Below are 14223 nucleotides of genomic sequence, written 5' to 3' on the forward strand. Positions count from 1 at the left end.
ATCACACCCCAATGCATCTTACTGTGAGACAAACATGATGTTCATTCATTCATTCATTTCGGCTTAGTCCCTTTATTAATCCAGGGTCGCCACAGCAGAATGAACCGCCAACTTATCCAGCAAGTTTTTGCTCTTCCAGCCACAACCCATCTCTGGGAAACATTCACAGACACATTCACACACTACGGACAATTTAGCCTGCCCAATTCACCTGTACCACATGTCTTTGGACTGTGGGGGAAACCGGAGCACCTGTAGGAAACCCACGCGAACGCAAGGAGAACATGCAAACTCCACACAGAAAGGACAACTGAGCCGAGGCTCAAACCAGCGACCTTCTTGCTGTGAAGGCGACAACACTACCTACTGCGCCACTGCTTTGCCCCTTAAACATGATGTTGAACTACTATAATGAATACTGAGCCACAGGTCGTCAACATGATGTCAGTTTGACGTTGTACCCAAACATCGTAGAGCGTTACATTTTGTTTGTAAATGAAAATTGAGTTGACGTCATAACCCAAGCCACATTGCGCCGGGTGTATGATAGGGCCAATTGTCTTGAAGTTGTATTTTGGCCACTTTTTAACACAATTCAAAATCAACAAAATATCAGTGTCATTTTATGTCATTATTGGACATCAAAATAAACGCTGGCGACTTAAATCTAACCTAATATTAATGACTAACAATCTTATGACATTGTGTGTCTGATGGGACAATTTCCTTTATGTTGTCCTGACACAAATTTGATTTTAGAAAGTTAAGTAGATTGAACATAAAATAATTAAGTTGTCCCCCCCAAAAAAACGTAAAAACTATTGTTTCAGCTTATTTTAAGTATGTTAAACAAGCAGCGAAAGTTTTTTTTTTTTTTGAGCGTAGGGTGCTGATTGAGATGCACCTAAAGTGTAGTCATGGCGGTGTTAATCATGCAACAATACTGTTATTAATCAATAGCATATGAATAGCTTTTACTGCCAGCACTACAGCATTTGGCCTCCAAACTTCTTAAATGTCATAAAGAATTCACGTTATTTTATTTTATTTTTTGCCACAGAACTTATTTCCCACATTAATCTGAAAACCTGTTTGGTTATTGTCGAGGGACACGGGTGATGCAAACTCCTGCGTCGTCCTGCAAAAAAAAAAAAAAAACCCCCGTCATCTCTGAACATTGATGTCCCTGTAAGCTCCTATGCATTTAAATGAACTCAAGTGAAAGAGTTTATGGGTTTTTCCCCCCTAAGCTACAACACACAATATTTTGAAGTTCATCGCTAAGCCTTAGCTTTATTAAGGATTTATCATTCAATCTAATTAGCTGCAGAGAAAACATATGCATTCAGCAAGGGAGCCCAATCAGATCAAAGAGAAAGTGTGGTAGTTTTGTAATTGATCACTTAGAGATGCCAACACTACATTTTTTGGGTTGTTGGAGGGGGGGTTTGTTTAGATAAAGTAGTTCAAGGAAACATGACATTTCAAGTAATGTCTAATTAGCGTGACTTGATTTTTTTTTTCTATTAACGATGACATTACGGTTTACCACGTGTCATTTAGCCCGGAGGGTCTGTTAGATTGTTTTTGGAGAGTTCAGAGTGATGATAGATGCTGCTATGCATGCTCCGAGGCGGTCTGTTTCATTACCGAATATCATCTCACCTGCACAATGGGGAATTTTACCCTCCTGGTCTGCATTGTCAAGCACTGACAGACCTCCTGTGGATTTGAAAAGAGAGACGTTAGAACATCAAACGCCGAGTTGAGCTCTCAGAGATCCACTGCGGAGAATGCAGTGACTTCTTCAAACACGCAGTGGAGGTCTTTTAAAAGCTACATAAAAGAGCCGAGGTGAAGGAAAAAAATAAATAAAAGAAATCAAGAGCTGCTGATATTCAATGCCGCCTAGAAGTGGAAAAACCTGAGAATGAGCCAAATTCGAGCGTCTAATCCGTTTGGACTTTGGCTGCTGCGCTGTTCAAAAATGTTTGGTTCCACTCATTCGATTTGTGTTAGGACAACATGAAGGAATGAAGTTAACTTATTAATTTAAGTAGATTAAACATGAAACGATTAAGTTTCCCCCCAAAAAACTCAAAAATTGTGTAATTTTAAATAAGTAATTTGAACAAACGGGGCGAGGTGGTGGTGCAGTAGGTAGTGCTGTCGCCTCAGAGCAAGAAGGTCGCTGGTTCGAACCTCGGCCTTCCCTCCCTTCGTTCACGTGGGTTTCCTCCGGGTGCTCCAGTTTCCCCACAGTCCGAAGACATGCGGTACAGGTGAATTGGGTAGGCTAAATTGTCCGTAGTGTATGAGTGTGTGTGTGAATGTGTGTGTGTGGATCTTTCCCAGAGATGGGTTGCGGCTGAAAAGCATCTGCTGCGTAAAAACTTGCTGGATAAGTTGGCGGTTCATTCCGCTGTGGTGACCCCGGATTAATAAAGGGACTAAGCCGACAAGAGAATGAATGAATGAATGAATGAATGAACAAACAGCAAACATCATCACTCTAAACAATTTCACACAATACATTTGTCTTTAGACAACATGGAGTTAAGTTAGCTTTTTTGTTTTTACAAATTTAAGTTCATTGAACATAAAAGAATGAAGTTGTCTTCCTAAAAGCTCAAGAATTGTGTTGTTTCAGCTTATTTTAAATAGGTAATTTGAACAAACAGCAAACATCTTTTTTTTTTTGAGTGCACTGTAAAACATTCTAGGTTCCACTCATTCGATTTGTGTTTGGACAGCATGGAGTTAAGTCAGCTTATTCGTTTTTTACTAATTTTAATGGATTGAGCATTAGACAACTAAATTGTCCCTCAAACAAAACTCAAGAATTGTGTTGTTTTGGGTTATTTTAAATAAGTAATTTGAATAAACATCAAACGTCATTTTTTTGAGCGTACTGTAAAAAAATTCTGGGTTCCACACATCCGATTTGTGTTGGGACAACAAAACGAATTAGGATAACTTTCTTATTTTTACAAATTTAAGTGGATAAACGTAAAACAATTAAGTTGTCCCCCCAAAAACTTAAGAATTGTGTTGTCTCAGCTCATTTAATTAAGCAATTTAAACAAACAGCTAATATCATCACTACAAACAACGTTGGGTTTCACACAATCGATTTGTGTTGGGACAACATGAAGGAATTAAGTACACTCATTAGTTTTTGCTAATTTAAGTCAATTGAACTCAAAACAATAAGGTTGTCCCCCCAAAAAACTCAAGAATTGTGTTGTTTCAACTTATTTTGAATAAGTAATTTGAATAAACAGCCAATTTCTTCTTCTTCTTTTTTTTTTTTTGAGTGCACTGTAAAAAAATTCTAGGTTCCACTCATTCGATTTGTGTTTAGACAACATGGAGTCAGCTTATTTGTTTTTTACTAATTTAAGCGGATTTAACATTAAACAATTAAGCTGTCTCCCAAAGAAAACTCAAGAATTTTGTTGTTTTGTCTTTTTTTTAAATAAGTAATTTAAACAAACAGCAAATGTAATTTTTTTTGAGTACACTGAGTAAAAAATCTGGCTTCCACGCATTCGATTTGTGTTGGGAAAACATGAATTAATTAATTTAACTTATCTGTTTTTACAAATTTAGGTGGATTGAACATGAAATAATTAAGTAGTCCCCACAAAAACTCAAGAATTGTGTTGTTTCAGCTCATATTAAATAAATAATTTGAGTAAACAGCAAACATCATTTTTTTGAGTATGCGTGGCTTTTTAAATTTTTTATTTATTTATTTATTTATTTTTTGCAATTAGACTTTATTTCCATAATTGCTTCAGCAAACATCATCACTGTAAACAATTTTGGGTTCCACACAATTGATTTGTGTTAGGACAACATGAAGGAATAAAAACTGAATTAAAAGTCAAAGTTATAGTTAATAAAATCTAAACAAAGCAGTCAAGTGTTTTGATGTTCTGAATATGTAAATCTTTTAGCAACATTTAGCCAGAAGCTTACTTTCTATTTTGACTGATGGAAAATTAAACCAATGGGTGCATGATCTTTCGAAATATGGTGAAGTTTATTAATCTATTGGACACGATGTTATTCTATTGCACTCTGTGCGCTGTCACTGGTTCAGTGGGCTGTCAATCATCACGTGACACAAACTACCTGCAGCCCTGCATAGCTTAATGCTAACAGTTCAAGGTAAAGACCATTGCAAAAAGAATACAAAGAAAACAGATGGTTAACAGTTTTACTCTTCTGAAGGGGGTTTGAGAGATTGAAGCGACGAGGAGAATATTTCTGAGAGGGCTGATACGAAGATGATATGGATGAACTTCCAGTATTTTCTAATGGTGACTTGCCTGTATTATATGACTGTTTTATACATTACAGTTAGTCTGTTTGATTATATTAGGGGAATTGAAGACCGGATGCTGTTATTAGTGAGCTGTATGATGGTGTATGTAAATCAATATTGAAATATTATGGTCTTCTTTGCAATGATAACTAATTTATGATTATAGCTCACTGGGGTCATAAACAGTTACTATTTAAAGTTAAGTAGGTGTAAATCCCAAAGGTGAATGCTAGCTAACAGGTTTAACTAATTTGTTTTTACAAATTTAATTGGATTGAACATAAAATAATTAAGTTGTCCTGACAAAAAATCAAGAATTGTGTTGTCTCATCTCATTTTAAATAAGTAGTTTAAACAAGCAGCAAATGTCCTTTTTTGAGTGAGTGAGTGTGCATGAAGTCATGGTGGCTTTTTTTGCAATTAGACTTCATTTTCATGACTGCTTTAGCTCTGATTGCGCCTGATCTACCTGTCAGGGACGAGGCTCTTGATCAGCGGCCTTGAGTAAACCTCCCCCATTTTCAAAGTGTTTTAATGACCTGCCTTGTACCCACGGCGCTCACAATTGCACTATTAGTGCAGGGGCGAGTGTGGGACTAATTTAAGTGTCACTCTGCGCTAAATCCACTCGAACTTTCAAGTCTTTGTGCTTCCTTCCACGCGCTCGGCAGATGTGCTGTGGAGTCGCGCACACAACAAAAGCCAATGGAATCTGAATGTGCATATCATCATGAAGAGTAATAATGAATATAGCCAAATGAAGGCGACACTTCTTTCAAAGTATATGATGGGGATGAGAATGCTGAGTGTCCTTGAAAAAGCTTATTTTGTGCTGAAGAAATTGCTAATCCTTGAATTGGAGTGGGATGAACTGAAAAGTAAAGTCTGGGCTAATTGATTTTGGGGAAATAAAAACAGAACAAAAACTATCATTCAATTTTTCGTCTTATTTTGTTTTATTGATTAAATATTTAGTTCAGGCGACGCAGTGACAGTTGGTAGAGCTGTCGCCTCACAGCTAGAAGGTTGCTGGTTCAAGCCTCGGCTCAGTTGGCATTTCTATGTGGAGTTTGCATGTTCTCCCTGCGTTCGCGGCGGTTTCCTCCGGGTGCTCCGGTTTTCCCCACAGTCCAAAGACATGTGGTACAGGTGTATTGGTTAGGCTAAATTGTCCGTAGTGTATGAGTGTGTGTGTGGATGTTTCCCAGAGGTGGGTTTCAGCTGGAAGGGCATTCGCTGCGTAAAAACGTGCTGGATAAGTTGGCGGTTCATTTCGCTGTGGCAACCTTGGATTAATAAAGGAACTAAGCCGACAAGAATATGAATGAACGAAATAGTTCATGCGGATTTTGCAAAATTAAATTTCGCTCATTGTTTACTCATCCTCCACTTGTTTGAAACCAGTTCGCGTTTTTTGTTTGGCTGAAGACAAAAGAAGATATTTTGATGAATGTTGGAAACCACTACATCATAAGACAATAATATTATGTTAGATTTAGGTTGTGACGTCAGGTGACCAAAATTCAATGCCTAGCATCTTAAGGAAAACATTATTTTGATGTCCAATAATGATGTCAAATGACGTTGATATTTGGTTGAATTTAGATTTTGTTAGAAAGTGTCCAAAATCCAATGTCAAGCCAACATCTTCTCTCCGTTAAACAGAAATTTGGGGGTACAAAAACAAACGGGCTAATAGAGAGAGAGAGAGAGAGAGAGAGAGAGAGTGTGAGCGAGAGAGAGAGAGAGAGAGAGAGAGAGTGTGAGCGAGAGAGAGAGAGAAAGAGTGAGAGTGAGAGTGAGAGAGAGAGAGAGAGAGAGAAAGAGTGAGAGTGAGAGAGAGAGAGAGAGAGAGAGAGAGAGAGAGAGAGATAGATATAGATATATAGATGGATGGATAGATGGACAGATGGACAGATGGACAGACAGACAGACAGACAGACAGACAGACAGACAGACAGATAGATAGATAGATAGATAGATAGATAGATAGATAGATAGATAGATAGATAGATTAAGAAAGCTGAAATCATGTATACATTGTCTTCCATAGTATTTCTTTTTCCTGCTATGGAATACAATGAGATTTCCGGCATTCTTCTAAATATCTCTTTTGCTTTTAACAGAACCTAAAAATGTTAACAAGTGTCACTGGTTTTCATCCATCATCACACAGATTAGTGCCGTGTTCACACTTGGCAGGTTTGGTTTGGTTAAAACGATCTCTGCCGAGATTGCTCTGTTAGTGGATTTTATTTGAATAAATGTGAACGCCACAATGCATTTCATTATTTCCATGTTTTCAGCTTCAAGCATCTGCTTTGCTGGCTTTTGCTGTGCGACAGGGTTCATTGTCCTGCATGTAAATTGCTGGCTGATTGGGCAGTGAATGCAGGGAAGGAGCAGCGCTTGTGGAAAAAACATTTGCATTCCTGCTGCAGAAAACACCAACAAACCATGACACTCCACCTACACCTTTACAGGCTTCTGGTCACTGCTTGGTTTCAGTCTTTCCCCAGTGTTACGACCAACATAATGTGTTTACATCAGACACATATGAACTTGTTTTCATCACTAAAGTAAAGTTCCGATCTTCTCCGCACAGTGTACTCCTTAGCGAAGCTTTTGATTCTTTTTTGATTTAGTGTGGGCTTTAAGTGAAATTTCTTTTAACATTTTAAAGGAACACTCCACTTTTATGAAAATAGGCTCCCTCTGAAGTTAAACAGTTAAGGTTTACCATTTTTGATTGATTAGAATTTTCCTATTTAAAGCTTGATTCTTTTGTAGTTACATTGTGTATTGATACAAACAAAAAATTAGGTGCTATTTTTAAGAACGATATGGCTAGGAACTACACTCACTGGCCACTTTAATAGGTACACCTGGACAATTGCTGGTTAACGCAAATTTCTAATCAGCCAATCACATGGCAGCAACTCAATGCATTTAGGCATGTAGACATGGTCAAGACAATCTGCTGCAGTTCAAACTGAGCATCAGAATGGGGAAGAAAGGTGATTTAAGTGACTTTGAATGTGGCATGGTTGTTGGTGCCATATGGGCTGGTCTAAGTATTTCGGAAACTAATGATCTACTGGGATTTTCACGCACAACCATCTCTAGGGTTTACAGAGAATGGTCCAAAAAAGAGAAAAAAATCCAGTGAGTGGCAGTTCTGTGGACGCAAATGCCTTGTTGATCCCTGAGGTCAGAGGAGAATGGCCAGACTGGTTCCAGCTGATAGAAAGGCAACAGTAACTTAAATAACCACTCGTTACAACAGAGATATGCAGATGAGCATCTCTGAACGCACTACACGTCCAACCTTGAGGTGGATAGGCTACAGCAGCAGAAGATCACACCGCACCATAAGATAACGCACCATGTCATAAAGCGTGAATCATCTCAGACTGGTTTCCTGAACATGACAATGAGTTCACTATGCTCCAAATGGCCTCCCTAGTCACCAGAACTCAATCCAATAGAGCCCCTTTGAAATGTCGTGAAATAGGAGATGGCATCATGGATGCGCTGCCGACGCAACTGGTGATGCTATCAAGTCAATATGGACCAAAATCCCTGTTCCAGTACCTTGTTGTATCCATGCAACAAAGGATTAAGGCAGTTCTGAAGGCAAAAGGGGGGCTAACCTGCCACTAGTAAGGTGTACCTAATAAAGTGGCCGGTGAGTGTACATTCTCATTTTGGCATAATAATCAGGAAACTTTGCTGCTGTATCATGCGCAATGATAATGCATGACTTAATATAACAGTGACCAGTGTTTCCCAACCCTGTTACAGAAGGCACACCAACAGTACACATTTATTAAACTCTTCTTAATCAATAAGAAGAGACTCCAAAACCTGAACTTTATGGGTCAGATAAGGGAGACATATAAAATGTGTACTTTTGGTGTGCCTTCATGAACAGGCTTGGTAAACACTGATCTAAACAATGTCTCTAGATATATAGAAATAAATCATGACAGATCTATGTTATTTTACAAAATCCACATCCTTTAATGCATATTTTGGAATATGAGGCTGCTGATATTTTCAATTATATAAGAAGTTTTTATCTGTTTCTAAAGTCAAAACAACAAAATTGGCAAAACAAAACACTGACACCGTTCATTCCAAGTCATTTGCCATAACACACTGCACACTTACAGTAATAGCACCCACATAGATCAAAATAAATGAGGGTTTTTATTAAGCAATGTAAACATCTTATTCAGTATTTACTACATATTTCATTAAGCGACATTATTTATGTTATGTTAAGTCTTGATCGACATGCTACCCTTTAAGGTAAGTTTGCATTAATGTTGTTGAATTCAGCTTTGTGATGTATTGCCAATAAAGAGATCATTTTATATAACTGATTTTTTTTTTAGAGAGAGACACTTTATTAACCCCAGAGGAAATTTATTGGAATCGTCCATGAAATTTCCATTATCATGCTTGACTTGTGTTGTAATCAAGACACTTTGGTTGCCATGGTTTCATAGAAGAACTCTACCTTTATCGTGTTGTAAGTTAAACATACCATTGTTACATTCCTAATGTGAACAAAAAAACTCATCTTCAAATAAACACACTAGTGGGAGTGAATTTCAGTCAGTTTTATTGCCATTTCTTGCATATTAGTCTTGCTTGGAAGATGATTTCTCCAGGTTGATGTGTCGGAGTGCAACACAGAGCAATCTATTCATTTGACTTACTTAGTTTAGCTGCAGATGAGGTGACTTACAACATCAATATTGGATCTGAATGCACTAGTCAGCGATTGAACATGTCATAAACCGTGTTTCTTACTCTGAAATATTTACAACTTTTTTTAAGGTAAGTGGTTCCAAATAATTTATAACAGCTGAATTTAGACAAACAAATCAGGTTGAACTAAATTTAATATATTTGTTTAAGTCTCAATAAATTGTTTGCAACCACTTGACTTGAAAGATTTAGTAAATTCGATGAAGCATTTTTGTCCGTGTAAATGATATTTCTTGTTTTTAACAGATAGAACTCGGGTTGTAAAGGTTAAAAATATCCGTTCAGATGAAAAGACCAGTAGTACTGGGGTTCCACAAGGCTGTGTCACTTCACCTATTCTTTTTACACTTTTTACAAAGTGAAGTTTATTTATAAACAAATTTCGAGAGGATCACGTGCTTATGATTGTTCACAGCTGTTCCAACTTTAGCTAATAACTGATTATCCTATTAGACGATCCTTAACTCAGTATAAATAACCAGACTTTTCCCATCTCAACATCTTCGTCTCGAAGAAACCCCCCCCACCCAACCCTACTTTCCCTCCTTTCAAACGGGCGTCACGGTGGCCAGCGATCAGCGCTGTTGCCTCACAGCAAGAATGCCCCTGGTTTAATTCCTTTCCAAGCCAGACGGCATTTCTGTGCGGAGTTTGCTCGTTCTCCCTGTGGTCGTGTGGGTTTTTCCCGGGTCCTCCGGTTTCCTCCCACAGTTCAAAAACAAGCACTCTAAACAATTAATCCAAAATATTTTAGCTAAACTCTGAGTACACCTTCAGCATCCATATCTGACACTTAGCTACAATAAGCAGGAGGGGGAGTCATCGAGATCTACCTGAGCTCAAACTCCCCTCTCGCCTTGCAATGGGAGGGAGCCCAGGGCTCGTGGATCTTATAAGCTCAGGGCTCTCTCCCGGGACAGCACGCCAATCTAGCTTTATTATTAATCATCAGCTAAGTGTGAACTCTTGAATTAATGTTCAAGTAAGCATTCACTAGGGATGCCACAATTCTTAATATAATATTGAGGCATTCGGTATGACATACATGCTTGTGAATTGCTTTTTTTTTTTTTTTTACTTTAAATAACTTGCGTACTAGGTGTCTTCCTTGGTGAAGAGTGTTGTACTAGAATGCTTTCTGTTCAAGTGCTTGAACAAGTTTCTGGTCGAGCTAAAAGCAGTCAAAAGTTCTTTGGAGACTACGGGCTCTATTTTGACGGTTCATGCGCAGAGCGCAAAACGCAGGGCGCAAACGCTTTCAGGGCGTGTCAGAATGCATTTTTGCTAATTTAAGGACGTGAAAATCCGCTTTGCGCCATAGCGCATGGTCTAAAAGGGTTGAGTTTATTTTATTTATGAGTTATGGGTGTGTTTTGAGAATAAACCCAGAGAATAAAAGAGCCAGCTGCGTCGCGCCATAAGCGCATTCGCTAATTACAGGACGCAAAGTAAGTCTAAGTGGAAAATCTGAGCATTTCACTAGCAAACAATTAACAGTTAACAGTTTTTTTTAACAGAAAACTGTTAAACAGAGCATCTACTGCGTGAGAATGAGAGATAAATGATCTACTTTCACTTTCGCTCTTGGATAGGGAAACCTTTACGCACAGACATCAATTAGTCTATAAATAATTAATTTAGTTTTTTAAGTGCAAAGATTTGTTTCAAATCTATTTCTAAGTTCAGTTCTAATTTCCAACAAACGAATAAATGAACAATAATAACGAAGTGTGCTCAAAAACCTGAGTTATATCCTAAAACACATGCTGTGCCCCTCATGGTCTAAAACCTGACAGGTGGACAAATCTAAGCTTGTTTTTAATAAAACAAATATAAATATGGATATAATAAATAATACTGCTAATAATAATAACATTATACAAAAGCAAATTGTTATGAATGAACTGAAAAAGCCTCCCGAGATGAAGAAGACATAAAAGCAGTGATTTTTCATATTTATGTAGGCTAGAAAATAACATGTTTTGTAAGATTTTAATCCTTTATATTTATATTCTATATCTATTCTTATTATATCCTATATATATCCTTAATATTTAAATTTTTTCATATGTAAAGATATTTGCCTATTGCTCTCTTGTGCGTATTAAGCAGTGTGTAAGCGAGGCGTAACTCTGCGCTGGAGTTTAGACCGGGTTTGTTTTGGTCTAATAAAAAATCTATTTTAGTTTCTCAAAATAGCAACGCGCCTGCAGTACGCCTCAGAACGCCTTCCTTTTTAGACTAGAACGCCTATGGGCGCACAAATGAGCGCAAATGCATTTGCTATTTAAACAGCGTAGCGCAACGCCTCAAAACCACTCTTGCGCCAAGCTGAAACTACCAAAAGACTATTGCGCCACGCCTTGCGTCACATTGCGCCGGGTGTATGATAGGGCCCTACCTAGACTGCATTTCAGCAACACAGCAATATTTTCATTTTTATGCTCAATGAAATGAAAGTAATGTCTGTATAATTACTTGAAGAAGCAGCCACTCTCGACAGCAGCCAGCAGTGGAAATGGTGATTTAAAATTAGCGTTTTTTTTTCTGAAAACTAAATTTGTAACATAAGTAATGCAATTACACCGACTTTAGTAACTGCAATCAATTTACACAAATGGGTTTCCCAAAAATGTATTTAGATTACAGTAATGATTCACTAAAGAACACGTTACACCTGACTCTGCACATGAGGTGGTTGATCAATTTAAGGAATTGTGTAGAATTTTTTTACACACTAAAAATGCTGAGTTCCTCAATTCCTTTATGTTGTCGATAACTTCATAATATTTTTACAAACTTAAGTGGATTGAACATAAAACAATTCAAATGTCTCCCCATCGACTTAAGAATTGTGTTGTTTAAGCTCATCTTAGTTTGAACCAGCAGCAAAAGTAATTTTTTGAGTGCCGAGTATGAAAGTAGTAGCACCACCTCATAGTCCAGAACTTCTTTTGCCTACACTGACAGGTACAAAATGTCACGTATGCACGAAGAAAAGCAATGAAATGACAACATTTCTATTTTTTTTTTCATATACCGTCAAAATAAAGACAAAGACAACAGCCCACTGCCGTTATCCAGCCGCATCTCCCATGGACCTGTCAGCACCCTCGCTTTTTCTCTGAACGCAGCACCAATCATCTGTTTCGACTCTGCCGCTGAAATATTACTGCTGGCCTACCGACGCTTTAAACATCCGCTGATATTTTATTTATCTCCAGCAGACAGGATCCAAATGGCGAGAGATTTGCCCATCCTGAGAGATATATTGAGGAAGACACCTGTCAACAGCCTCATCTCTCAGAATGAAATATTTCGCAAAAATTTTGATCATAAACCTTTAAAACTACTCTTTTAAATCAGATCTGAATTTGGCAGGTGCTTTATATGCAGTGCAGCCGGTTCTCCAGGGGTGATTTAAACCATAACTACGAGCACAAAGGCATGCATGAGGAAAAACACAATAAAAAAGGGCAGAACGTTTATTTGTTTCAGATTTATATAAGATGTGGACACGCTTTTAAGATGCTGTGCCAAGGTGAAAATGGTCAGCGGCTACTTTCATTTGGCTGCATCCACAATAGAGTGTGTTATAGGTGAAAAACAGTATGTGACAAAATGTGTGCCTGAAAAAAAGAGAAGTCATAAGAATGTACCCGAATGACCTAATACTTTCGCTTCTGGAAAGATTATTTAACGCACACTTCACGATCCAGTAAAGCCACACACTGTAAATATAAATTTATTAAGCTTACTTCATTGAATTGCGCAAACTCGTTGTCTTAATTCAGTCATTCATTAATTTTCCTTTGGCTTGGTTTCTATTTCAGAGGTTGCCACAGTGGAATGTACCACCAACTATTCCAGCATATGTTTTACGCAGCGGATGCGCAGTAATGGGAAACATCCATACACTCTTGCATTCACACACACACTCACACTCTCATTCAATTCACCTATAGTGCATGTGTTTTGAAACCGGAGCACCCAGAGGAAACCCACACCAACACAAGGAGAACATGCAAACTCCACACAGAAATGCCAACTGGCCCAGTTGGGACTCCAACCACTGACCTTCTTGCTGTGAGGGGACAGTGCTAACTATGCTGCCTGTAATTATAACTTTTAATGTATTAAGTATGTGACTGTCATGAAAAGGACCGCACTATATTAAACAAGTAACTAATTGCGAACGAAGAATAGGAATGACGTTGTAAGTGGCGTATGAATTCAGTTGCAATAAAAGCAGAATCAGAATTGAGGCAGTTGAAGTGCTTATGATTTGAAGAACGCTGTAGAGCGAGTCACAGAGAGCAAATTATATTCTCACAAGTTTGCAGATTGCAATGAGTGTTATGCTTACCTAAGAGAGCTGCCGTAAAAAACAAAGTGTGTCCTACAACCTGTTTGGTTAAACGCTAACACTATTAGGATAATGTGCATTGTAAAAAACAAAACAAAAAAACCTGTAAAAAAAATTAATTTTTTGGCAGCAGGGGCGCCAGAGAAGTACCACGGGAAAAAAAAGAAAAACCTGTCAGAATAAAAAACTTAGATAAGAATTTGTTTGAATTTGCTAAGAATTTGCTAAGAATTTGTTTTAAATACGACACGACCCCCCCACAAAGCTTGCTGAGGCCACCTTGTGGGCCGGGACCCCCCTGTTGGGACTGCTAGTTAAGCAATGTAACCAATACTGGTAGTTTATGTGGTAATGACAACATGGTGAATAGATTACATTTAAATTGCAATCACAGAACAAAACCACATGAGGCAGAATATATTAAGTAATATTCATTTTTGGGTGAACTATCCCTTTAAATCTTATATACAAATTTGCAAGTTTTTATTTTGTGATTCTCCTCATAGCTGGTTTAGTTTTGTAGCTTGCAGTGCCTTAATGAAGACTCAGAAATTGTATGCTAATGCACTGTATTGCAGTCCTTGTGTTGCAAGCTGTTAACAATTTACGTTTTATATCACACTTTAGCATTTATTTGAGTCTACTGTTCAGAATGCGTGAATAAACAGCCTTTTAGTCCCACTATTCATGTTTTATTAATTGCATAAAATTAACATGCTGAATGGACAGACCTAGTTGTACACTT

At 37.8% G+C, this 14223-nt stretch overlaps 1 protein-coding gene across 7 annotated transcripts in view; it reads left to right on the forward strand.

Moving 5' to 3' along the window:
* Positions 1-14223, forward strand: part of kirrel3a (kirre like nephrin family adhesion molecule 3a) — a 532216-nt gene that overhangs the window by 137525 nt on the left and 380468 nt on the right. The gene's annotated exons all lie outside the window — the stretch shown is intronic.

This window comes from Danio rerio, chromosome 10 (genome assembly GCF_052040795.2).
Source record: "Danio rerio strain M-AB ecotype USA chromosome 10, GRCz13ab, whole genome shotgun sequence".
Classification (NCBI taxonomy): Eukaryota; Metazoa; Chordata; class Actinopteri; order Cypriniformes; family Danionidae; genus Danio; species Danio rerio.